Source organism: Schistocerca gregaria, unplaced genomic scaffold (genome assembly GCF_023897955.1).
Source record: "Schistocerca gregaria isolate iqSchGreg1 unplaced genomic scaffold, iqSchGreg1.2 ptg001299l, whole genome shotgun sequence".
Lineage (NCBI taxonomy): Eukaryota > Metazoa > Arthropoda > Insecta > Orthoptera > Acrididae > Schistocerca > Schistocerca gregaria.
In genome coordinates, this window is record NW_026062611.1 from 1 (window position 1) to 24,300 (window position 24,300).

The following is a 24,300-nucleotide window of genomic DNA, read 5'->3' on the forward strand; positions in this document are numbered from 1 at the left end:
ACACTAGATCGCGTGTTCGTCCCGACTTGTCCCGACTTTGCTCGACTGCCGCTCGCTGCCGCTCGGGTCGCGGTCCGTAATGACAGCACAAGCACGAGAAACATCTGCGAGATGGGCGCGGGCCGAACCGGCGTGTCCGAGGCGCCGTGTGCGTCCGTTCGGAGCTACCAGAGCAGCTCTGTGCTGCGCCGTGCCGTGGAAAGGTGCGAAAACATGCACACAAGACACAGGCTGTTGGACAAAGTATCCCTCTCTTGTAGCGACGAAAGGTAAATTTTTGTTTACAAATTTGCCGTTGTGCACTGCTACAAAACAATATGCCCTGACGTATTTCACAACATTTCTGTCACTTCATACTGTTTTGTTATTTCCAGAGACTCTTTGGAAGTCTTCCTTGGCGCACTCTTTTCAAACTGAGTTCCTTAATATCGTATCTTACGATAGTTTAAAATCAGTATGGAAGCATCTTTGTCACATGAGAAAGGTAGCATGAAAAAAGGGCTGGCAGGGGTAGCGACAAGAAAGCAAGAAATGAAGACAGCCAGAGTTCCCAAGCGGTCGCCGATCCGAATACTAACGTTGTTGCTTATCATCGGTGGTCGGACAGGAACAGGTTTTTTTTTTTTTTTTTTTAATGTAGTTAGTTTTTGGAATTTAGCGCTCCTACAAAACAGTAGGCTCTGACGCATTTCAAGAGCACATCTGTCGATTCGCAGTGTTTCGTTATTTTCAACGAGTTCCTAGCACTCTTCGTCCGCGCTTTCTTGTTCAAACTGAGTTCATTACTGTAATTTCGCATCTTACGTTTAATACAGTAGTTTAAAATGCTTGTGGAAGCATCTTTGTCGCACCTGAGAGTTTGTATGAAAAGAGGGCTGGCAGGTGTAGTGACGTACAATCTAAAAAGAGAGAAGGAGCCAACAGCACCCGGTGGTTCCCAGGCGGTCACCCATCCAAGTACTAACCGGGCCCGATGTTGCTTAACTTCGGTGATCGGACGAGAACCGGTGTATTCAACATGGTATGGCCGTTGGCGTCGTTATACTGTAGCTGCACGGCAGAAGAAGGCTTCGCCTCTCCTCCTAACACAAGCAATCGCTTTTTTCGGTGGCACATTTGACGCAAAGCACGTCCTTCCACCTCGAAGGCGACGCGCCGCCACGTGGGTCGGACGCACAACACAGCTGCTCGTTGCACCGCCTGTCATTCGTTTGGTTCGTGCGGCCTCCGACACTCGCGGGAGACGCACCTTGTTATCGTTATCGGCGCAGGGCTTGCGCGCGGCCGGGCGGCTTGGGGACTCGCGGGGTGTGGCAGTGTCCTGCTGGACCGAGGGAAGCGTTCTCACCTGCCTGACACGCGTCGCGCTTCCAGATATTTGCGTAATTCGCACGGTGCATTCTCGGCTGTCCCTTCCGTCCCGACTTGTCCCGACTTTGCTCGACTGCCGCTCGCTGCCGCTCGGGGTCGCGGTCCGTAATGACAGCACAAGCACGAGAAACATCTGCGAGATGGGCGCGGGCCGAACCGGCGTGTCCGAGGCGCCGTGTGCGTCCGTTCGGAGCTACCAGAGCAGCTCTGTGCTGCGCCGTGCCGTGGAAAGGTGCGAAAACATGCACACAAGACACAGGCTGTTGGACAAAGTATCCCTCTCTTGTAGCGACGAAAGGTAAATTTTTGTTTACAAATTTGCCGTTGTGCACTGCTACAAAACAATATGCCCTGACGTATTTCACAACATTTCTGTCACTTCATACTGTTTTGTTATTTCCAGAGACTCTTTGGAAGTCTTCCTTGGCGCACTCTTTTCAAACTGAGTTCCTTAATATCGTATCTTACGATAGTTTAAAATCAGTATGGAAGCATCTTTGTCACATGAGAAAGGTAGCATGAAAAAAGGGCTGGCAGGGGTAGCGACAAGAAAGCAAGAAATGAAGACAGCCAGAGTTCCCAAGCGGTCGCCGATCCGAATACTAACGTTGTTGCTTATCATCGGTGGTCGGACAGGAACAGGTTTTTTTTTTTTTTTTTAATGTAGTTAGTTTTTGGAATTTAGCGCTCCTACAAAACAGTAGGCTCTGACGCATTTCAAGAGCACATCTGTCGATTCGCAGTGTTTCGTTATTTTCAACGAGTTCCTAGCACTCTTCGTCCGCGCTTTCTTGTTCAAACTGAGTTCATTACTGTAATTTCGCATCTTACGTTTAATACAGTAGTTTAAAATGCTTGTGGAAGCATCTTTGTCGCACCTGAGAGTTTGTATGAAAAGAGGGCTGGCAGGTGTAGTGACGTACAATCTAAAAGAGAGAAGGAGCCAACAGCACCCGGTGTTCCCAGGCGGTCACCCATCCAAGTACTAACCAGGCCCGATGTTGCTTAACTTCGGTGATCGGACGAGAACCGGTGTATTCAACATGGTATGGCCGTTGGCGTCGTTATACTGTAGCTGCACGGCAGAAGAAGGCTTCGCCTCTCCTCCTAACACAAGCAATCGCTTTTTTCGGTGGCACATTTGACACAAAGCACGTCCTTCCACCTCGAAGGCGACGCGCCGCCACGTGGGTCGGACGCACAACACAGCTGCTCGTTGCACCGCCTGTCATTCGTTTGGTTCGTGCGGCCTCCGACACTCGCGGGAGACGCACCTTGTTATCGTTATCCGGCGCAGGGCTTGCGCGCGGCCGGGCGGCTTGGGGACTCGCGGGGTGTGGCAGTGTCCTGCTGGACCGAGGGAAGCGTTCTCACCTGCCTGACACGCGTCGCGCTTCCAGATATTTGCGTAATTCGCACGGTGCATTCTCGGCTGTCCCCTTCCGTCCCGACTTGTCCCGACTTTGCTCGACTGCCGCTCGCTGCCGCTCGGGTCGCGGTCCGTAATGACAGCACAAGCACGAGAAACATCTGCGAGATGGGCGCGGGCCGAACCGGCGTGTCCGAGGCGCCGTGTGCGTCCGTTCGGAGCTACCAGAGCAGCTCTGTGCTGCGCCGTGCCGTGGAAAGGTGCGAAAACATGCACACAAGACACAGGCTGTTGGACAAAGTATCCCTCTCTTGTAGCGACGAAAGGTAAATTTTTGTTTACAAATTTGCCGTTGTGCACTGCTACAAAACAATATGCCCTGACGTATTTCACAACATTTCTGTCACTTCATACTGTTTTGTTATTTCCAGAGACTCTTTGGAAGTCTTCCTTGGCGCACTCTTTTCAAACTGAGTTCCTTAATATCGTATCTTACGATAGTTTAAAATCAGTATGGAAGCATCTTTGTCACATGAGAAAGGTAGCATGAAAAAAGGGCTGGCAGGGGTAGCGACAAGAAAGCAAGAAATGAAGACAGCCAGAGTTCCCAAGCGGTCGCCGATCCGAATACTAACGTTGTTGCTTATCATCGGTGGTCGGACAGGAACAGGTTTTTTTTTTTTTTTAATGTAGTTAGTTTTTGGAATTTAGCGCTCCTACAAAACAGTAGGCTCTGACGCATTTCAAGAGCACATCTGTCGATTCGCAGTGTTTCGTTATTTTCAACGAGTTCCTAGCACTCTTCGTCCGCGCTTTCTTGTTCAAACTGAGTTCATTACTGTAATTTCGCATCTTACGTTTAATACAGTAGTTTAAAATGCTTGTGGGAGCATCTTTGTCGCACCTGAGAGTTTGTATGAAAAGAGGGCTGGCAGGTGTAGTGACGTACAATCTAAAAAGAGAGAAGGAGCCAACAGCACCCGGTGTTCCCAGGCGGTCACCCATCCAAGTACTAACCAGGCCCGATGTTGCTTAACTTCGGTGATCGGACGAGAACCGGTGTATTCAACATGGTATGGCCGTTGGCGTCGTTATACTGTAGCTGCACGGCAGAAGAAGGCTTCGCCTCTCCTCCTAACACAAGCAATCGCTTTTTTCGGTGGCACATTTGACACAAAGCACGTCCTTCCACCTCGAAGGCGACGCGCCGCCACGTGGGTCGGACGCACAACACAGCTGCTCGTTGCACCGCCTGTCATTCGTTTGGTTCGTGCGGCCTCCGACACTCGCGGGAGACGCACCTTGTTATCGTTATCCGGCGCAGGGCTTGCGCGCGGCCGGGCGGCTTGGGGACTCGCGGGGTGTGGCAGTGTCCTGCTGGACCGAGGGAAGCGTTCTCACCTGCCTGACACGCGTCGCGCTTCCAGATATTTGCGTAATTCGCACGGTGCATTCTCGGCTGTCCCCTTCCGTCCCGACTTGTCCCGACTTTGCTCGACTGCCGCTCGCTGCCGCTCGGGTCGCGGTCCGTAATGACAGCACAAGCACGAGAAACATCTGCGAGATGGGCGCGGGCCGAACCGGCGTGTCCGAGGCGCCGTGTGCGTCCGTTCGGAGCTACCAGAGCAGCTCTGTGCTGCGCCGTGCCGTGGAAAGGTGCGAAAACATGCACACAAGACACAGGCTGTTGGACAAAGTATCCCTCTCTTGTAGCGACGAAAGGTAAATTTTTGTTTACAAATTTGCCGTTGTGCACTGCTACAAAACAATATGCCCTGACGTATTTCACAACATTTCTGTCACTTCATACTGTTTTGTTATTTCCAGAGACTCTTTGGAAGTCTTCCTTGGCGCACTCTTTTCAAACTGAGTTCCTTAATATCGTATCTTACGATAGTTTAAAATCAGTATGGAAGCATCTTTGTCACATGAGAAAGGTAGCATGAAAAAAGGGCTGGCAGGGGTAGCGACAAGAAAGCAAGAAATGAAGACAGCCAGAGTTCCCAAGCGGTCGCCGATCCGAATACTAACGTTGTTGCTTATCATCGGTGGTCGGACAGGAACAGGTTTTTTTTTTTTTTTTAATGTAGTTAGTTTTTGGAATTTAGCGCTCCTACAAAACAGTAGGCTCTGACGCATTTCAAGAGCACATCTGTCGATTCGCAGTGTTTCGTTATTTTCAACGAGTTCCTAGCACTCTTCGTCCGCGCTTTCTTGTTCAAACTGAGTTCATTACTGTAATTTCGCATCTTACGTTTAATACAGTAGTTTAAAATGCTTGTGGAAGCATCTTTGTCGCACCTGAGAGTTTGTATGAAAAGAGGGCTGGCAGGTGTAGTGACGTACAATCTAAAAAGAGAGAAGGAGCCAACAGCACCCGGTGTTCCCAGGCGGTCACCCATCCAAGTACTAACCGGGCCCGATGTTGCTTAACTTCGGTGATCGGACGAGAACCGGTGTATTCAACATGGTATGGCCGTTGGCGTCGTTATACTGTAGCTGCACGGCAGAAGAAGGCTTCGCCTCTCCTCCTAACACAAGCAATCGCTTTTTTCGGTGGCACATTTGACGCAAAGCACGTCCTTCCACCTCGAAGGCGACGCGCCGCCACGTGGGTCGGACGCACAACACAGCTGCTCGTTGCACCGCCTGTCATTCGTTTGGTTCGTGCGGCCTCCGACACTCGCGGGAGACGCACCTTGTTATCGTTATCCGGCGCAGGGCTTGCGCGCGGCCGGGCGGCTTGGGGACTCGCGGGGTGTGGCAGTGTCCTGCTGGACCGAGGGAAGCGTTCTCACCTGCCTGACACGCGTCGCGCTTCCAGATATTTGCGTAATTCGCACGGTGCATTCTCGGCTGTCCCCTTCCGTCCCGACTTGTCCCGACTTTGCTCGACTGCCGCTCGCTGCCGCTCGGGTCGCGGTCCGTAATGACAGCACAAGCACGAGAAACATCTGCGAGATGGGCGCGGGCCGAACCGGCGTGTCCGAGGCGCCGTGTGCGTCCGTTCGGAGCTACCAGAGCAGCTCTGTGCTGCGCCGTGCCGTGGAAAGGTGCGAAAACATGCACACAAGACACAGGCTGTTGGACAAAGTATCCCTCTCTTGTAGCGACGAAAGGTAAATTTTTGTTTACAAATTTGCCGTTGTGCACTGCTACAAAACAATATGCCCTGACGTATTTCACAACATTTCTGTCACTTCATACTGTTTTGTTATTTCCAGAGACTCTTTGGAAGTCTTCCTTGGCGCACTCTTTTCAAACTGAGTTCCTTAATATCGTATCTTACGATAGTTTAAAATCAGTATGGAAGCATCTTTGTCACATGAGAAAGGTAGCATGAAAAAAGGGCTGGCAGGGGTAGCGACAAGAAAGCAAGAAATGAAGACAGCCAGAGTTCCCAAGCGGTCGCCGATCCGAATACTAACGTTGTTGCTTATCATCGGTGGTCGGACAGGAACAGGTTTTTTTTTTTTTTTAATGTAGTTAGTTTTTGGAATTTAGCGCTCCTACAAAACAGTAGGCTCTGACGCATTTCAAGAGCACATCTGTCGATTCGCAGTGTTTCGTTATTTTCAACGAGTTCCTAGCACTCTTCGTCCGCGCTTTCTTGTTCAAACTGAGTTCATTACTGTAATTTCGCATCTTACGTTTAATACAGTAGTTTAAAATGCTTGTGGAAGCATCTTTGTCGCACCTGAGAGTTTGTATGAAAAGAGGGCTGGCAGGTGTAGTGACGTACAATCTAAAAAGAGAGAAGGAGCCAACAGCACCCGGTGTTCCCAGGCGGTCACCCATCCAAGTACTAACCGGGCCCGATGTTGCTTAACTTCGGTGATCGGACGAGAACCGGTGTATTCAACATGGTATGGCCGTTGGCGTCGTTATACTGTAGCTGCACGGCAGAAGAAGGCTTCGCCTCTCCTCCTAACACAAGCAATCGCTTTTTTCGGTGGCACATTTGACGCAAAGCACGTCCTTCCACCTCGAAGGCGACGCGCCGCCACGTGGGTCGGACGCACAACACAGCTGCTCGTTGCACCGCCTGTCATTCGTTTGGTTCGTGCGGCCTCCGACACTCGCGGGAGACGCACCTTGTTATCGTTATCCGGCGCAGGGCTTGCGCGCGGCCGGGCGGCTTGGGGACTCGCGGGGTGTGGCAGTGTCCTGCTGGACCGAGGGAAGCGTTCTCACCTGCCTGACACGCGTCGCGCTTCCAGATATTTGCGTAATTCGCACGGTGCATTCTCGGCTGTCCCCTTCCGTCCCGACTTGTCCCGACTTTGCTCGACTGCCGCTCGCTGCCGCTCGGGTCGCGGTCCGTAATGACAGCACAAGCACGAGAAACATCTGCGAGATGGGCGCGGGCCGAACCGGCGTGTCCGAGGCGCCGTGTGCGTCCGTTCGGAGCTACCAGAGCAGCTCTGTGCTGCGCCGTGCCGTGGAAAGGTGCGAAAACATGCACACAAGACACAGGCTGTTGGACAAAGTATCCCTCTCTTGTAGCGACGAAAGGTAAATTTTTGTTTACAAATTTGCCGTTGTGCACTGCTACAAAACAATATGCCCTGACGTATTTCACAACATTTCTGTCACTTCATACTGTTTTGTTATTTCCAGAGACTCTTTGGAAGTCTTCCTTGGCGCACTCTTTTCAAACTGAGTTCCTTAATATCGTATCTTACGATAGTTTAAAATCAGTATGGAAGCATCTTTGTCACATGAGAAAGGTAGCATGAAAAAAGGGCTGGCAGGGGTAGCGACAAGAAAGCAAGAAATGAAGACAGCCAGAGTTCCCAAGCGGTCGCCGATCCGAATACTAACGTTGTTGCTTATCATCGGTGGTCGGACAGGAACAGGTTTTTTTTTTTTTTTTTTAATGTAGTTAGTTTTTGGAATTTAGCGCTCCTACAAAACAGTAGGCTCTGACGCATTTCAAGAGCACATCTGTCGATTCGCAGTGTTTCGTTATTTTCAACGAGTTCCTAGCACTCTTCGTCCGCGCTTTCTTGTTCAAACTGAGTTCATTACTGTAATTTCGCATCTTACGTTTAATACAGTAGTTTAAAATGCTTGTGGAAGCATCTTTGTCGCACCTGAGAGTTTGTATGAAAAGAGGGCTGGCAGGTGTAGTGACGTACAATCTAAAAAGAGAGAAGGAGCCAACAGCACCCGGTGTTCCCAGGCGGTCACCCATCCAAGTACTAACCGGGCCCGATGTTGCTTAACTTCGGTGATCGGACGAGAACCGGTGTATTCAACATGGTATGGCCGTTGGCGTCGTTATACTGTAGCTGCACGGCAGAAGAAGGCTTCGCCTCTCCTCCTAACACAAGCAATCGCTTTTTTCGGTGGCACATTTGACGCAAAGCACGTCCTTCCACCTCGAAGGCGACGCGCCGCCACGTGGGTCGGACGCACAACACAGCTGCTCGTTGCACCGCCTGTCATTCGTTTGGTTCGTGCGGCCTCCGACACTCGCGGGAGACGCACCTTGTTATCGTTATCCGGCGCAGGGCTTGCGCGCGGCCGGGCGGCTTGGGGACTCGCGGGGTGTGGCAGTGTCCTGCTGGACCGAGGGAAGCGTTCTCACCTGCCTGACACGCGTCGCGCTTCCAGATATTTGCGTAATTCGCACGGTGCATTCTCGGCTGTCCCCTTCCGTCCCGACTTGTCCCGACTTTGCTCGACTGCCGCTCGCTGCCGCTCGGGTCGCGGTCCGTAATGACAGCACAAGCACGAGAAACATCTGCGAGATGGGCGCGGGCCGAACCGGCGTGTCCGAGGCGCCGTGTGCGTCCGTTCGGAGCTACCAGAGCAGCTCTGTGCTGCGCCGTGCCGTGGAAAGGTGCGAAAACATGCACACAAGACACAGGCTGTTGGACAAAGTATCCCTCTCTTGTAGCGACGAAAGGTAAATTTTTGTTTACAAATTTGCCGTTGTGCACTGCTACAAAACAATATGCCCTGACGTATTTCACAACATTTCTGTCACTTCATACTGTTTTGTTATTTCCAGAGACTCTTTGGAAGTCTTCCTTGGCGCACTCTTTTCAAACTGAGTTCCTTAATATCGTATCTTACGATAGTTTAAAATCAGTATGGAAGCATCTTTGTCACATGAGAAAGGTAGCATGAAAAAAGGGCTGGCAGGGGTAGCGACAAGAAAGCAAGAAATGAAGACAGCCAGAGTTCCCAAGCGGTCGCCGATCCGAATACTAACGTTGTTGCTTATCATCGGTGGTCGGACAGGAACAGGTTTTTTTTTTTTTTTTTAATGTAGTTAGTTTTTGGAATTTAGCGCTCCTACAAAACAGTAGGCTCTGACGCATTTCAAGAGCACATCTGTCGATTCGCAGTGTTTCGTTATTTTCAACGAGTTCCTAGCACTCTTCGTCCGCGCTTTCTTGTTCAAACTGAGTTCATTACTGTAATTTCGCATCTTACGTTTAATACAGTAGTTTAAAATGCTTGTGGAAGCATCTTTGTCGCACCTGAGAGTTTGTATGAAAAGAGGGCTGGCAGGTGTAGTGACGTACAATCTAAAAAGAGAGAAGGAGCCAACAGCACCCGGTGTTCCCAGGCGGTCACCCATCCAAGTACTAACCGGGCCCGATGTTGCTTAACTTCGGTGATCGGACGAGAACCGGTGTATTCAACATGGTATGGCCGTTGGCGTCGTTATACTGTAGCTGCACGGCAGAAGAAGGCTTCGCCTCTCCTCCTAACACAAGCAATCGCTTTTTTCGGTGGCACATTTGACGCAAAGCACGTCCTTCCACCTCGAAGGCGACGCGCCGCCACGTGGGTCGGACGCACAACACAGCTGCTCGTTGCACCGCCTGTCATTCGTTTGGTTCGTGCGGCCTCCGACACTCGCGGGAGACGCACCTTGTTATCGTTATCCGGCGCAGGGCTTGCGCGCGGCCGGGCGGCTTGGGGACTCGCGGGGTGTGGCAGTGTCCTGCTGGACCGAGGGAAGCGTTCTCACCTGCCTGACACGCGTCGCGCTTCCAGATATTTGCGTAATTCGCACGGTGCATTCTCGGCTGTCCCCTTCCGTCCCGACTTGTCCCGACTTTGCTCGACTGCCGCTCGCTGCCGCTCGGGTCGCGGTCCGTAATGACAGCACAAGCACGAGAAACATCTGCGAGATGGGCGCGGGCCGAACCGGCGTGTCCGAGGCGCCGTGTGCGTCCGTTCGGAGCTACCAGAGCAGCTCTGTGCTGCGCCGTGCCGTGGAAAGGTGCGAAAACATGCACACAAGACACAGGCTGTTGGACAAAGTATCCCTCTCTTGTAGCGACGAAAGGTAAATTTTTGTTTACAAATTTGCCGTTGTGCACTGCTACAAAACAATATGCCCTGACGTATTTCACAACATTTCTGTCACTTCATACTGTTTTGTTATTTCCAGAGACTCTTTGGAAGTCTTCCTTGGCGCACTCTTTTCAAACTGAGTTCCTTAATATCGTATCTTACGATAGTTTAAAATCAGTATGGAAGCATCTTTGTCACATGAGAAAGGTAGCATGAAAAAAGGGCTGGCAGGGGTAGCGACAAGAAAGCAAGAAATGAAGACAGCCAGAGTTCCCAAGCGGTCGCCGATCCGAATACTAACGTTGTTGCTTATCATCGGTGGTCGGACAGGAACAGGTTTTTTTTTTTTTTTTTTAATGTAGTTAGTTTTTGGAATTTAGCGCTCCTACAAAACAGTAGGCTCTGACGCATTTCAAGAGCACATCTGTCGATTCGCAGTGTTTCGTTATTTTCAACGAGTTCCTAGCACTCTTCGTCCGCGCTTTCTTGTTCAAACTGAGTTCATTACTGTAATTTCGCATCTTACGTTTAATACAGTAGTTTAAAATGCTTGTGGAAGCATCTTTGTCGCACCTGAGAGTTTGTATGAAAAGAGGGCTGGCAGGTGTAGTGACGTACAATCTAAAAAGAGAGAAGGAGCCAACAGCACCCGGTGTTCCCAGGCGGTCACCCATCCAAGTACTAACCGGGCCCGATGTTGCTTAACTTCGGTGATCGGACGAGAACCGGTGTATTCAACATGGTATGGCCGTTGGCGTCGTTATACTGTAGCTGCACGGCAGAAGAAGGCTTCGCCTCTCCTCCTAACACAAGCAATCGCTTTTTTCGGTGGCACATTTGACGCAAAGCACGTCCTTCCACCTCGAAGGCGACGCGCCGCCACGTGGGTCGGACGCACAACACAGCTGCTCGTTGCACCGCCTGTCATTCGTTTGGTTCGTGCGGCCTCCGACACTCGCGGGAGACGCACCTTGTTATCGTTATCCGGCGCAGGGCTTGCGCGCGGCCGGGCGGCTTGGGGACTCGCGGGGTGTGGCAGTGTCCTGCTGGACCGAGGGAAGCGTTCTCACCTGCCTGACACGCGTCGCGCTTCCAGATATTTGCGTAATTCGCACGGTGCATTCTCGGCTGTCCCCTTCCGTCCCGACTTGTCCCGACTTTGCTCGACTGCCGCTCGCTGCCGCTCGGGTCGCGGTCCGTAATGACAGCACAAGCACGAGAAACATCTGCGAGATGGGCGCGGGCCGAACCGGCGTGTCCGAGGCGCCGTGTGCGTCCGTTCGGAGCTACCAGAGCAGCTCTGTGCTGCGCCGTGCCGTGGAAAGGTGCGAAAACATGCACACAAGACACAGGCTGTTGGACAAAGTATCCCTCTCTTGTAGCGACGAAAGGTAAATTTTTGTTTACAAATTTGCCGTTGTGCACTGCTACAAAACAATATGCCCTGACGTATTTCACAACATTTCTGTCACTTCATACTGTTTTGTTATTTCCAGAGACTCTTTGGAAGTCTTCCTTGGCGCACTCTTTTCAAACTGAGTTCCTTAATATCGTATCTTACGATAGTTTAAAATCAGTATGGAAGCATCTTTGTCACATGAGAAAGGTAGCATGAAAAAAGGGCTGGCAGGGGTAGCGACAAGAAAGCAAGAAATGAAGACAGCCAGAGTTCCCAAGCGGTCGCCGATCCGAATACTAACGTTGTTGCTTATCATCGGTGGTCGGACAGGAACAGGTTTTTTTTTTTTAATGTAGTTAGTTTTTGGAATTTAGCGCTCCTACAAAACAGTAGGCTCTGACGCATTTCAAGAGCACATCTGTCGATTCGCAGTGTTTCGTTATTTTCAACGAGTTCCTAGCACTCTTCGTCCGCGCTTTCTTGTTCAAACTGAGTTCATTACTGTAATTTCGCATCTTACGTTTAATACAGTAGTTTAAAATGCTTGTGGAAGCATCTTTGTCGCACCTGAGAGTTTGTATGAAAAGAGGGCTGGCAGGTGTAGTGACGTACAATCTAAAAAGAGAGAAGGAGCCAACAGCACCCGGTGTTCCCAGGCGGTCACCCATCCAAGTACTAACCGGGCCCGATGTTGCTTAACTTCGGTGATCGGACGAGAACCGGTGTATTCAACATGGTATGGCCGTTGGCGTCGTTATACTGTAGCTGCACGGCAGAAGAAGGCTTCGCCTCTCCTCCTAACACAAGCAATCGCTTTTTTCGGTGGCACATTTGACGCAAAGCACGTCCTTCCACCTCGAAGGCGACGCGCCGCCACGTGGGTCGGACGCACAACACAGCTGCTCGTTGCACCGCCTGTCATTCGTTTGGTTCGTGCGGCCTCCGACACTCGCGGGAGACGCACCTTGTTATCGTTATCCGGCGCAGGGCTTGCGCGCGGCCGGGCGGCTTGGGGACTCGCGGGGTGTGGCAGTGTCCTGCTGGACCGAGGGAAGCGTTCTCACCTGCCTGACACGCGTCGCGCTTCCAGATATTTGCGTAATTCGCACGGTGCATTCTCGGCTGTCCCCTTCCGTCCCGACTTGTCCCGACTTTGCTCGACTGCCGCTCGCTGCCGCTCGGGTCGCGGTCCGTAATGACAGCACAAGCACGAGAAACATCTGCGAGATGGGCGCGGGCCGAACCGGCGTGTCCGAGGCGCCGTGTGCGTCCGTTCGGAGCTACCAGAGCAGCTCTGTGCTGCGCCGTGCCGTGGAAAGGTGCGAAAACATGCACACAAGACACAGGCTGTTGGACAAAGTATCCCTCTCTTGTAGCGACGAAAGGTAAATTTTTGTTTACAAATTTGCCGTTGTGCACTGCTACAAAACAATATGCCCTGACGTATTTCACAACATTTCTGTCACTTCATACTGTTTTGTTATTTCCAGAGACTCTTTGGAAGTCTTCCTTGGCGCACTCTTTTCAAACTGAGTTCCTTAATATCGTATCTTACGATAGTTTAAAATCAGTATGGAAGCATCTTTGTCACATGAGAAAGGTAGCATGAAAAAAGGGCTGGCAGGGGTAGCGACAAGAAAGCAAGAAATGAAGACAGCCAGAGTTCCCAAGCGGTCGCCGATCCGAATACTAACGTTGTTGCTTATCATCGGTGGTCGGACAGGAACAGGTTTTTTTTTTTTTTAATGTAGTTAGTTTTTGGAATTTAGCGCTCCTACAAAACAGTAGGCTCTGACGCATTTCAAGAGCACATCTGTCGATTCGCAGTGTTTCGTTATTTTCAACGAGTTCCTAGCACTCTTCGTCCGCGCTTTCTTGTTCAAACTGAGTTCATTACTGTAATTTCGCATCTTACGTTTAATACAGTAGTTTAAAATGCTTGTGGAAGCATCTTTGTCGCACCTGAGAGTTTGTATGAAAAGAGGGCTGGCAGGTGTAGTGACGTACAATCTAAAAAGAGAGAAGGAGCCAACAGCACCCGGTGTTCCCAGGCGGTCACCCATCCAAGTACTAACCAGGCCCGATGTTGCTTAACTTCGGTGATCGGACGAGAACCGGTGTATTCAACATGGTATGGCCGTTGGCGTCGTTATACTGTAGCTGCACGGCAGAAGAAGGCTTCGCCTCTCCTCCTAACACAAGCAATCGCTTTTTTCGGTGGCACATTTGACACAAAGCACGTCCTTCCACCTCGAAGGCGACGCGCCGCCACGTGGGTCGGACGCACAACACAGCTGCTCGTTGCACCGCCTGTCATTCGTTTGGTTCGTGCGGCCTCCGACACTCGCGGGAGACGCACCTTGTTATCGTTATCCGGCGCAGGGCTTGCGCGCGGCCGGGCGGCTTGGGGACTCGCGGGGTGTGGCAGTGTCCTGCTGGACCGAGGGAAGCGTTCTCACCTGCCTGACACGCGTCGCGCTTCCAGATATTTGCGTAATTCGCACGGTGCATTCTCGGCTGTCCCCTTCCGTCCCGACTTGTCCCGACTTTGCTCGACTGCCGCTCGCTGCCGCTCGGGTCGCGGTCCGTAATGACAGCACAAGCACGAGAAACATCTGCGAGATGGGCGCGGGCCGAACCGGCGTGTCCGAGGCGCCGTGTGCGTCCGTTCGGAGCTACCAGAGCAGCTCTGTGCTGCGCCGTGCCGTGGAAAGGTGCGAAAACATGCACACAAGACACAGGCTGTTGGACAAAGTATCCCTCTCTTGTAGCGACGAAAGGTAAATTTCTGTTTACAAATTTGCCGTTGTGCACTGCTACAAAACAATATGCCCTGACGTATTTCACAACATTTCTGTCACTTCATACTGTTTTGTTATTTCCAGAGACTCTTTGGAAGTCTTCCTTGGCGCACTCTTTTCAAACTGAGTTCCTTAATATCGTATCTTACGATAGTTTAAAATCAGTATGGAAGCATCTTTGTCACATGAGAAAGGTAGCATGAAAAAAGGGCTGGCAGGGGTAGCGACAAGAAAGCAAGAAATGAAGACAGCCAGAGTTCCCAAGCGGTCGCCGATCCGAATACTAACGTTGTTGCTTATCATCGGTGGTCGGACAGGAACAGGTTTTTTTTTTTTTTAATGTAGTTAGTTTTTGGAATTTAGCGCTCCTACAAAACAGTAGGCTCTGACGCATTTCAAGAGCACATCTGTCGATTCGCAGTGTTTCGTTATTTTCAACGAGTTCCTAGCACTCTTCGTCCGCGCTTTCTTGTTCAAACTGAGTTCATTACTGTAATTTCGCATCTTACGTTTAATACAGTAGTTTAAAATGCTTGTGGAAGCATCTTTGTCGCACCTGAGAGTTTGTATGAAAAGAGGGCTGGCAGGTGTAGTGACGTACAATCTAAAAAGAGAGAAGGAGCCAACAGCACCCGGTGTTCCCAGGCGGTCACCCATCCAAGTACTAACCAGGCCCGATGTTGCTTAACTTCGGTGATCGGACGAGAACCGGTGTATTCAACATGGTATGGCCGTTGGCGTCGTTATACTGTAGCTGCACGGCAGAAGAAGGCTTCGCCTCTCCTCCTAACACAAGCAATCGCTTTTTTCGGTGGCACATTTGACACAAAGCACGTCCTTCCACCTCGAAGGCGACGCGCCGCCACGTGGGTCGGACGCACAACACAGCTGCTCGTTGCACCGCCTGTCATTCGTTTGGTTCGTGCGGCCTCCGACACTCGCGGGAGACGCACCTTGTTATCGTTATCCGGCGCAGGGCTTGCGCGCGGCCGGGCGGCTTGGGGACTCGCGGGGTGTGGCAGTGTCCTGCTGGACCGAGGGAAGCGTTCTCACCTGCCTGACACGCGTCGCGCTTCCAGATATTTGCGTAATTCGCACGGTGCATTCTCGGCTGTCCCCTTCCGTCCCGACTTGTCCCGACTTTGCTCGACTGCCGCTCGCTGCCGCTCGGGTCGCGGTCCGTAATGACAGCACAAGCACGAGAAACATCTGCGAGATGGGCGCGGGCCGAACCGGCGTGTCCGAGGCGCCGTGTGCGTCCGTTCGGAGCTACCAGAGCAGCTCTGTGCTGCGCCGTGCCGTGGAAAGGTGCGAAAACATGCACACAAGACACAGGCTGTTGGACAAAGTATCCCTCTCTTGTAGCGACGAAAGGTAAATTTTTGTTTACAAATTTGCCGTTGTGCACTGCTACAAAACAATATGCCCTGACGTATTTCACAACATTTCTGTCACTTCATACTGTTTTGTTATTTCCAGAGACTCTTTGGAAGTCTTCCTTGGCGCACTCTTTTCAAACTGAGTTCCTTAATATCGTATCTTACGATAGTTTAAAATCAGTATGGAAGCATCTTTGTCACATGAGAAAGGTAGCATGAAAAAAGGGCTGGCAGGGGTAGCGACAAGAAAGCAAGAAATGAAGACAGCCAGAGTTCCCAAGCGGTCGCCGATCCGAATACTAACGTTGTTGCTTATCATCGGTGGTCGGACAGGAACAGGTTTTTTTTTTTTTTAATGTAGTTAGTTTTTGGAATTTAGCGCTCCTACAAAACAGTAGGCTCTGACGCATTTCAAGAGCACATCTGTCGATTCGCAGTGTTTCGTTATTTTCAACGAGTTCCTAGCACTCTTCGTCCGCGCTTTCTTGTTCAAACTGAGTTCATTACTGTAATTTCGCATCTTACGTTTAATACAGTAGTTTAAAATGCTTGTGGAAGCATCTTTGTCGCACCTGAGAGTTTGTATGAAAAGAGGGCTGGCAGGTGTAGTGACGTACAATCTAAAAAGAGAGAAGGAGCCAACAGCACCCGGTGTTCCCAGGCGGTCACCCATCCAAGTACTAACCAGGCCCGATGTTGCTTAACTTCGGTGATCGGACGAGAACCGGTGTATTCAACATGGTATGGCCGTTGGCGTCGTTATACTGTAGCTGCACGGCAGAAGAAGGCTTCGCCTCTCCTCCTAACACAAGCAATCGCTTTTTTCGGTGGCACATTTGACACAAAGCACGTCCTTCCACCTCGAAGGCGACGCGCCGCCACGTGGGTCGGACGCACAACACAGCTGCTCGTTGCACCGCCTGTCATTCGTTTGGTTCGTGCGGCCTCCGACACTCGCGGGAGACGCACCTTGTTATCGTTATCCGGCGCAGGGCTTGCGCGCGGCCGGGCGGCTTGGGGACTCGCGGGGTGTGGCAGTGTCCTGCTGGACCGAGGGAAGCGTTCTCACCTGCCTGACACGCGTCGCGCTTCCAGATATTTGCGTAATTCGCACGGTGCATTCTCGGCTGTCCCCTTCCGTCCCGACTTGTCCCGACTTTGCTCGACTGCCGCTCGCTGCCGCTCGGGTCGCGGTCCGTAATGACAGCACAAGCACGAGAAACATCTGCGAGATGGGCGCGGGCCGAACCGGCGTGTCCGAGGCGCCGTGTGCGTCCGTTCGGAGCTACCAGAGCAGCTCTGTGCTGCGCCGTGCCGTGGAAAGGTGCGAAAACATGCACACAAGACACAGGCTGTTGGACAAAGTATCCCTCTCTTGTAGCGACGAAAGGTAAATTTTTGTTTACAAATTTGCCGTTGTGCACTGCTACAAAACAATATGCCCTGACGTATTTCACAACATTTCTGTCACTTCATACTGTTTTGTTATTTCCAGAGACTCTTTGGAAGTCTTCCTTGGCGCACTCTTTTCAAACTGAGTTCCTTAATATCGTATCTTACGATAGTTTAAAATCAGTATGGAAGCATCTTTGTCACATGAGAAAGGTAGCATGAAAAAAGGGCTGGCAGGGGTAGCGACAAGAAAGCAAGAAATGAAGACAGCCAGAGTTCCCAAGCGGTCGCCGATCCGAATACTAACGTTGTTGCTTATCATCGGTGGTCGGACAGGAACAGGTTTTTTTTTTTTTTAATGTAGTTAGTTTTTGGAATTTAGCGCTCCTACAAAACAGTAGGCTCTGACGCATTTCAAGAGCACATCTGTCGATTCGCAGTGTTTCGTTATTTTCAACGAGTTCCTAGCACTCTTCGTCCGCGCTTTCTTGTTCAAACTGAGTTCATTACTGTAATTTCGCATCTTACGTTTAATACAGTAGTTTAAAATGCTTGTGGAAGCATCTTTGTCGCACCTGAGAGTTTGTATGAAAAGAGGGCTGGCAGGTGTAGTGACGTACAATCTAAAAAGAGAGAAGGAGCCAACAGCACCCGGTGTTCCCAGGCGGTCACCCATCCAAGTACTAACCGGGCCCGATGTTGCTTAACTTCGGTGATCGGACGAGAACCGGTGTATTCAACATGGTATGGCCGTTGGCGTCGTTATACTGTAGCTGCACGGCAGAAGAAGGCTTCGCCTCTCCTCCTAACACAAGCAATCGCTTTTTTCGGTGGCACATTTGACGCAAAGCACGTCCTTCCACCTCGAAGGCGACGCGCCGCCACGTGGGTCGGACGCACAACACAGCTGCTCGTTGCACCGCCTGTCATTCGTTTGGTTCGTGCGGCCTCCGACACTCGCGGGAGACGCACCTTGTTATCGTTATCCGGCGCAGGGCTTGCGCGCGGCCGGGCGGCTTGGGGACTCGCGGGGTGTGGCAGTGTCCTGCTGGACCGAGGGAAGCGTTCTCACCTGCCTGACACGCGTCGCGCTTCCAGATATTTGCGTAATTCGCACGGTGCATTCTCGGCTGTCCCCTTCCGTCCCGACTTGTCCCGACTTTGCTCGACTGCCGCTCGCTGCCGCTCGGGTCGCGGTCCGTAATGACAGCACAAGCACGAGAAACATCTGCGAGATGGGCGCGGGCCGAACCGGCGTGTCCGAGGCGCCGTGTGCGTCCGTTCGGAGCTACCAGAGCAGCTCTGTGCTGCGCCGTGCCGTGGAAAGGTGCGAAAACATGCACACAAGACACAGGCTGTTGGACAAAGTATCCCTCTCTTGTAGCGACGAAAGGTAAATTTTTGTTTACAAATTTGCCGTTGTGCACTGCTACAAAACAATATGCCCTGACGTATTTCACAACATTTCTGTCACTTCATACTGTTTTGTTATTTCCAGAGACTCTTTGGAAGTCTTCCTTGGCGCACTCTTTTCAAACTGAGTTCCTTAATATCGTATCTTACGATAGTTTAAAATCAGTATGGAAGCATCTTTGTCACATGAGAAAGGTAGCATGAAAAAAGGGCTGGCAGGGGTAGCGACAAGAAAGCAAGAAATGAAGACAGCCAGAGTTCCCAAGCGGTCGCCGATCCGAATACTAACGTTGTTGCTTATCATCGGTGGTCGGACAGGAACAGGTTTTTTTTTTTTAATGTAGTTAGTTTTTGGAATTTAGCGCTCCTACAAAACAGTAGGCTCTGACGCATTTCAAGAGCACATCTGTCGATTCGCAGTGTTTCGTTATTTTCAACGAGTTCCTAGCACTCTTCGTCCGCGCTTTCTTGTTCAAACTGAGTTCATTACTGTAATTTCGCATCTTACGTTTAATACAGTAGTTTAAAATGCTTGTGGAAGCATCTTTGTCGCACCTGAGAGTTTGTATGAAAAGAGGGCTGGCAGGTGTAGTGACGTACAATCTAAAAAGAGAGAAGGAGCCAACAGCACCCGGTGTTCCCAGGCGGTCACCCATCCAAGTACTAACCAGGCCCGATGTTGCTTAACTTCGGTGATCGGACGAGAACCGGTGTATTCAACATGGTATGGCCGTTGGCGTCGTTATACTGTAGCTGCACGGCAGAAGAAGGCTTCGCCTCTCCTCCTAACACAAGCAATCGCTTTTTTCGGTGGCACATTTGACACAAAGCACGTCCTTCCACCTCGAAGGCGACGCGCCGCCACGTGGGTCGGACGCACAACACAGCTGCTCGTTGCACCGCCTGTCATTCGTTTGGTTCGTGCGGCCTCCGACACTCGCGGGAGACGCACCTTGTTATCGTTATCCGGCGCAGGGCTTGCGCGCGGCCGGGCGGCTTGGGGACTCGCGGGGTGTGGCAGTGTCCTGCTGGACCGAGGGAAGCGTTCTCACCTGCCTGACACGCGTCGCGCTTCCAGATATTTGCGTAATTCGCACGGTGCATTCTCGGCTGTCCCCTTCCGTCCCGACTTGTCCCGACTTTGCTCGACTGCCGCTCGCTGCCGCTCGGGTCGCGGTCCGTAATGACAGCACAAGCACGAGAAACATCTGCGAGATGGGCGCGGGCCGAACCGGCGTGTCCGAGGCGCCGTGTGCGTCCGTTCGGAGCTACCAGAGCAGCTCTGTGCTGCGCCGTGCCGTGGAAAGGTGCGAAAACATGCACACAAGACACAGGCTGTTGGACAAAGTATCCCTCTCTTGTAGCGACGAAAGGTAAATTTTTGTTTACAAATTTGCCGTTGTGCACTGCTACAAAACAATATGCCCTGACGTATTTCACAACATTTCTGTCACTTCATACTGTTTTGTTATTTCCAGAGACTCTTTGGAAGTCTTCCTTGGCGCACTCTTTTCAAACTGAGTTCCTTAATATCGTATCTTACGATAGTTTAAAATCAGTATGGAAGCATCTTTGTCACATGAGAAAGGTAGCATGAAAAAAGGGCTGGCAGGGGTAGCGACAAGAAAGCAAGAAATGAAGACAGCCAGAGTTCCCAAGCGGTCGCCGATCCGAATACTAACGTTGTTGCTTATCATCGGTGGTCGGACAGGAACAGGTTTTTTTTTTTTAATGTAGTTAGTTTTTGGAATTTAGCGCTCCTACAAAACAGTAGGCTCTGACGCATTTCAAGAGCACATCTGTCGATTCGCAGTGTTTCGTTATTTTCAACGAGTTCCTAGCACTCTTCGTCCGCGCTTTCTTGTTCAAACTGAGTTCATTACTGTAATTTCGCATCTTACGTTTAATACAGTAGTTTAAAATGCTTGTGGAAGCATCTTTGTCGCACCTGAGAGTTTGTATGAAAAGAGGGCTGGCAGGTGTAGTGACGTACAATCTAAAAAGAGAGAAGGAGCCAACAGCACCCGGTGTTCCCAGGCGGTCACCCATCCAAGTACTAACCAGGCCCGATGTTGCTTAACTTCGGTGATCGGACGAGAACCGGTGTATTCAACATGGTATGGCCGTTGGCGTCGTTATACTGTAGCTGCACGGCAGAAGAAGGCTTCGCCTCTCCTCCTAACACAAGCAATCGCTTTTTTCGGTGGCACATTTGACACAAAGCACGTCCTTCCACCTCGAAGGCGACGCGCCGCCACGTGGGTCGGACGCACAACACAGCTGCTCGTTGCACCGCCTGTCATTCGTTTGGTTCGTGCGGCCTCCGACACTCGCGGGAGACGCACCTTGTTATCGTTATCCGGCGCAGGGCTTGCGCGCGGCCGGGCGGCTTGGGGACTCGCGGGGTGTGGCAGTGTCCTGCTGGACCGAGGGAAGCGTTCTCACCTGCCTGACACGCGTCGCGCTTCCAGATATTTGCGTAATTCGCACGGTGCATTCTCGGCTGTCCCCTTCCGTCCCGACTTGTCCCGACTTTGCTCGACTGCCGCTCGCTGCCGCTCGGGTCGCGGTCCGTAATGACAGCACAAGCACGAGAAACATCTGCGAGATGGGCGCGGGCCGAACCGGCGTGTCCGAGGCGCCGTGTGCGTCCGTTCGGAGCTACCAGAGCAGCTCTGTGCTGCGCCGTGCCGTGGAAAGGTGCGAAAACATGCACACAAGACACAGGCTGTTGGACAAAGTATCCCTCTCTTGTAGCGACGAAAGGTAAATTTTTGTTTACAAATTTGCCGTTGTGCACTGCTACAAAACAATATGCCCTGACGTATTTCACAACATTTCTGTCACTTCATACTGTTTTGTTATTTCCAGAGACTCTTTGGAAGTCTTCCTTGGCGCACTCTTTTCAAACTGAGTTCCTTAATATCGTATCTTACGATAGTTTAAAATCAGTATGGAAGCATCTTTGTCACATGAGAAAGGTAGCATGAAAAAAGGGCTGGCAGGGGTAGCGACAAGAAAGCAAGAAATGAAGACAGCCAGAGTTCCCAAGCGGTCGCCGATCCGAATACTAACGTTGTTGCTTATCATCGGTGGTCGGACAGGAACAGGTTTTTTTTTTTTAATGTAGTTAGTTTTTGGAATTTAGCGCTCCTACAAAACAGTAGGCTCTGACGCATTTCAAGAGCACATCTGTCGATTCGCAGTGTTTCGTTATTTTCAACGAGTTCCTAGCACTCTTCGTCCGCGCTTTCTTGTTCAAACTGAGTTCATTACTGTAATTTCGCATCTTACGTTTAATACAGTAGTTTAAAATGCTTGTGGAAGCATCTTTGTCGCACCTGAGAGTTTGTATGAAAAGAGGGCTGGCAGGTGTAGTGACGTACAATCTAAAAAGAGAGAAGGAGCCAACAGCACCCGGTGTTCCCAGGCGGTCACCCATCCAAGTACTAACCAGGCCCGATGTTGCTTAACTTCGGTGATCGGACGAGAACCGGTGTATTCAACATGGTATGGCCGTTGGCGTCGTTATACTGTAGCTGCACGGCAGAAGAAGGCTTCGCCTCTCCTCCTAACACAAGCAATCGCTTTTTTCGGTGGCACATTTGACACAAAGCACGTCCTTCCACCTCGAAGGCGACGCGCCGCCACGTGGGTCGGACGCACAACACAGCTGCTCGTTGCACCGCCTGTCATTCGTTTGGTTCGTGCGGCCTCCGACACTCGCGGGAGACGCACCTTGTTATCGTTATCCGGCGCAGGGCTTGCGCGCGGCCGGGCGGCTTGGGGACTCGCGGGGTGTGGCAGTGTCCTGCTGGACCGAGGGAAGCGTTCTCACCTGCCTGACACGCGTCGCGCTTCCAGATATTTGCGTAATTCGCACGGTGCATTCTCGGCTGTCCCCTTCCGTCCCGACTTGTCCCGACTTTGCTCGACTGCCGCTCGCTGCCGCTCGGGTCGCGGTCCGTAATGACAGCACAAGCACGAGAAACATCTGCGAGATGGGCGCGGGCCGAACCGGCGTGTCCGAGGCGCCGTGTGCGTCCGTTCGGAGCTACCAGAGCAGCTCTGTGCTGCGCCGTGCCGTGGAAAGGTGCGAAAACATGCACACAAGACACAGGCTGTTGGACAAAGTATCCCTCTCTTGTAGCGACGAAAGGTAAATTTTTGTTTACAAATTTGCCGTTGTGCACTGCTACAAAACAATATGCCCTGACGTATTTCACAACATTTCTGTCACTTCATACTGTTTTGTTATTTCCAGAGACTCTTTGGAAGTCTTCCTTGGCGCACTCTTTTCAAACTGAGTTCCTTAATATCGTATCTTACGATAGTTTAAAATCAGTATGGAAGCATCTTTGTCACATGAGAAAGGTAGCATGAAAAAAGGGCTGGCAGGGGTAGCGACAAGAAAGCAAGAAATGAAGACAGCCAGAGTTCCCAAGCGGTCGCCGATCCGAATACTAACGTTGTTGCTTATCATCGGTGGTCGGACAGGAACAGGTTTTTTTTTTTTTTTTAATGTAGTTAGTTTTTTGGAATTTAGCGCTCCTACAAAACAGTAGGCTCTGACGCATTTCAAGAGCACATCTGTCGATTCGCAGTGTTTCGTTATTTTCAACGAGTTCCTAGCACTCTTCGTCCGCGCTTTCTTGTTCAAACTGAGTTCATTACTGTAATTTCGCATCTTACGTTTAATACAGTAGTTTAAAATGCTTGTGGAAGCATCTTTGTCGCACCTGAGAGTTTGTATGAAAAGAGGGCTGGCAGGTGTAGTGACGTACAATCTAAAAAGAGAGAAGGAGCCAACAGCACCCGGTGTTCCCAGGCGGTCACCCATCCAAGTACTAACCGGGCCCGATGTTGCTTAACTTCGGTGATCGGACGAGAACCGGTGTATTCAACATGGTATGGCCGTTGGCGTCGTTATACTGTAGCTGCACGGCAGAAGAAGGCTTCGCCTCTCCTCCTAACACAAGCAATCGCTTTTTTCGGTGGCACATTTGACGCAAAGCACGTCCTTCCACCTCGAAGGCGACGCGCCGCCACGTGGGTCGGACGCACAACACAGCTGCTCGTTGCACCGCCTGTCATTCGTTTGGTTCGTGCGGCCTCCGACACTCGCGGGAGACGCACCTTGTTATCGTTATCCGGCGCAGGGCTTGCGCGCGGCCGGGCGGCTTGGGGACTCGCGGGGTGTGGCAGTGTCCTGCTGGACCGAGGGAAGCGTTCTCACCTGCCTGACACGCGTCGCGCTTCCAGATATTTGCGTAATTCGCACGGTGCATTCTCGGCTGTCCCCTTCCGTCCCGACTTGTCCCGACTTTGCTCGACTGCCGCTCGCTGCCGCTCGGGTCGCGGTCCGTAATGACAGCACAAGCACGAGAAACATCTGCGAGATGGGCGCGGGCCGAACCGGCGTGTCCGAGGCGCCGTGTGCGTCCGTTCGGAGCTACCAGAGCAGCTCTGTGCTGCGCCGTGCCGTGGAAAGGTGCGAAAACATGCACACAAGACACAGGCTGTTGGACAAAGTATCCCTCTCTTGTAGCGACGAAAGGTAAATTTTTGTTTACAAATTTGCCGTTGTGCACTGCTACAAAACAATATGCCCTGACGTATTTCACAACATTTCTGTCACTTCATACTGTTTTGTTATTTCCAGAGACTCTTTGGAAGTCTTCCTTGGCGCACTCTTTTCAAACTGAGTTCCTTAATATCGTATCTTACGATAGTTTAAAATCAGTATGGAAGCATCTTTGTCACATGAGAAAGGTAGCATGAAAAAAGGGCTGGCAGGGGTAGCGACAAGAAAGCAAGAAATGAAGACAGCCAGAGTTCCATCTGTCTCGCGTGTGT

At 51.3% G+C, this 24,300-nt stretch overlaps 17 non-coding genes across 17 annotated transcripts; all 17 read right to left on the reverse strand.

Annotated features, from left to right (window-relative positions):
• Window positions 1-915: 915 nt before the first annotated feature.
• Window positions 916-1,035, reverse strand: LOC126330504 (5S ribosomal RNA). Its single transcript, XR_007562952.1, has one exon. It is a non-coding gene; the product is annotated as a 5S ribosomal RNA (ribosomal RNA).
• A 1,277-nt stretch (window positions 1,036-2,312) lies between these two features.
• On the reverse strand, window positions 2,313-2,431 carry LOC126330490 (5S ribosomal RNA). The gene has a single exon (XR_007562939.1). It is a non-coding gene; the product is annotated as a 5S ribosomal RNA (ribosomal RNA).
• Window positions 2,432-3,708: 1,277 nt separating this feature from the next.
• On the reverse strand, window positions 3,709-3,827 carry LOC126330502 (5S ribosomal RNA). The gene has a single exon (XR_007562950.1). It is a non-coding gene; the product is annotated as a 5S ribosomal RNA (ribosomal RNA).
• A 1,278-nt stretch (window positions 3,828-5,105) lies between these two features.
• On the reverse strand, window positions 5,106-5,224 carry LOC126330494 (5S ribosomal RNA). Its single transcript, XR_007562943.1, has one exon. It is a non-coding gene; the product is annotated as a 5S ribosomal RNA (ribosomal RNA).
• A 1,277-nt stretch (window positions 5,225-6,501) lies between these two features.
• Window positions 6,502-6,620, reverse strand: LOC126330495 (5S ribosomal RNA). The gene has a single exon (XR_007562944.1). It is a non-coding gene; the product is annotated as a 5S ribosomal RNA (ribosomal RNA).
• Window positions 6,621-7,900: 1,280 nt separating this feature from the next.
• LOC126330496 (5S ribosomal RNA) lies at window positions 7,901-8,019 on the reverse strand. The gene has a single exon (XR_007562945.1). It is a non-coding gene; the product is annotated as a 5S ribosomal RNA (ribosomal RNA).
• Window positions 8,020-9,298: 1,279 nt separating this feature from the next.
• On the reverse strand, window positions 9,299-9,417 carry LOC126330498 (5S ribosomal RNA). Its single transcript, XR_007562946.1, has one exon. It is a non-coding gene; the product is annotated as a 5S ribosomal RNA (ribosomal RNA).
• Window positions 9,418-10,697: 1,280 nt separating this feature from the next.
• LOC126330499 (5S ribosomal RNA) lies at window positions 10,698-10,816 on the reverse strand. The gene has a single exon (XR_007562947.1). It is a non-coding gene; the product is annotated as a 5S ribosomal RNA (ribosomal RNA).
• A 1,274-nt stretch (window positions 10,817-12,090) lies between these two features.
• LOC126330500 (5S ribosomal RNA) lies at window positions 12,091-12,209 on the reverse strand. Its single transcript, XR_007562948.1, has one exon. It is a non-coding gene; the product is annotated as a 5S ribosomal RNA (ribosomal RNA).
• A 1,276-nt stretch (window positions 12,210-13,485) lies between these two features.
• Window positions 13,486-13,604, reverse strand: LOC126330505 (5S ribosomal RNA). Its single transcript, XR_007562953.1, has one exon. It is a non-coding gene; the product is annotated as a 5S ribosomal RNA (ribosomal RNA).
• Window positions 13,605-14,880: 1,276 nt separating this feature from the next.
• Window positions 14,881-14,999, reverse strand: LOC126330506 (5S ribosomal RNA). Its single transcript, XR_007562954.1, has one exon. It is a non-coding gene; the product is annotated as a 5S ribosomal RNA (ribosomal RNA).
• Window positions 15,000-16,275: 1,276 nt separating this feature from the next.
• Window positions 16,276-16,394, reverse strand: LOC126330507 (5S ribosomal RNA). The gene has a single exon (XR_007562955.1). It is a non-coding gene; the product is annotated as a 5S ribosomal RNA (ribosomal RNA).
• Window positions 16,395-17,670: 1,276 nt separating this feature from the next.
• Window positions 17,671-17,789, reverse strand: LOC126330501 (5S ribosomal RNA). The gene has a single exon (XR_007562949.1). It is a non-coding gene; the product is annotated as a 5S ribosomal RNA (ribosomal RNA).
• Window positions 17,790-19,063: 1,274 nt separating this feature from the next.
• On the reverse strand, window positions 19,064-19,182 carry LOC126330491 (5S ribosomal RNA). The gene has a single exon (XR_007562940.1). It is a non-coding gene; the product is annotated as a 5S ribosomal RNA (ribosomal RNA).
• A 1,274-nt stretch (window positions 19,183-20,456) lies between these two features.
• LOC126330492 (5S ribosomal RNA) lies at window positions 20,457-20,575 on the reverse strand. Its single transcript, XR_007562941.1, has one exon. It is a non-coding gene; the product is annotated as a 5S ribosomal RNA (ribosomal RNA).
• A 1,274-nt stretch (window positions 20,576-21,849) lies between these two features.
• On the reverse strand, window positions 21,850-21,968 carry LOC126330493 (5S ribosomal RNA). Its single transcript, XR_007562942.1, has one exon. It is a non-coding gene; the product is annotated as a 5S ribosomal RNA (ribosomal RNA).
• A 1,279-nt stretch (window positions 21,969-23,247) lies between these two features.
• Window positions 23,248-23,366, reverse strand: LOC126330503 (5S ribosomal RNA). Its single transcript, XR_007562951.1, has one exon. It is a non-coding gene; the product is annotated as a 5S ribosomal RNA (ribosomal RNA).
• Window positions 23,367-24,300: the final 934 nt, after the last annotated feature.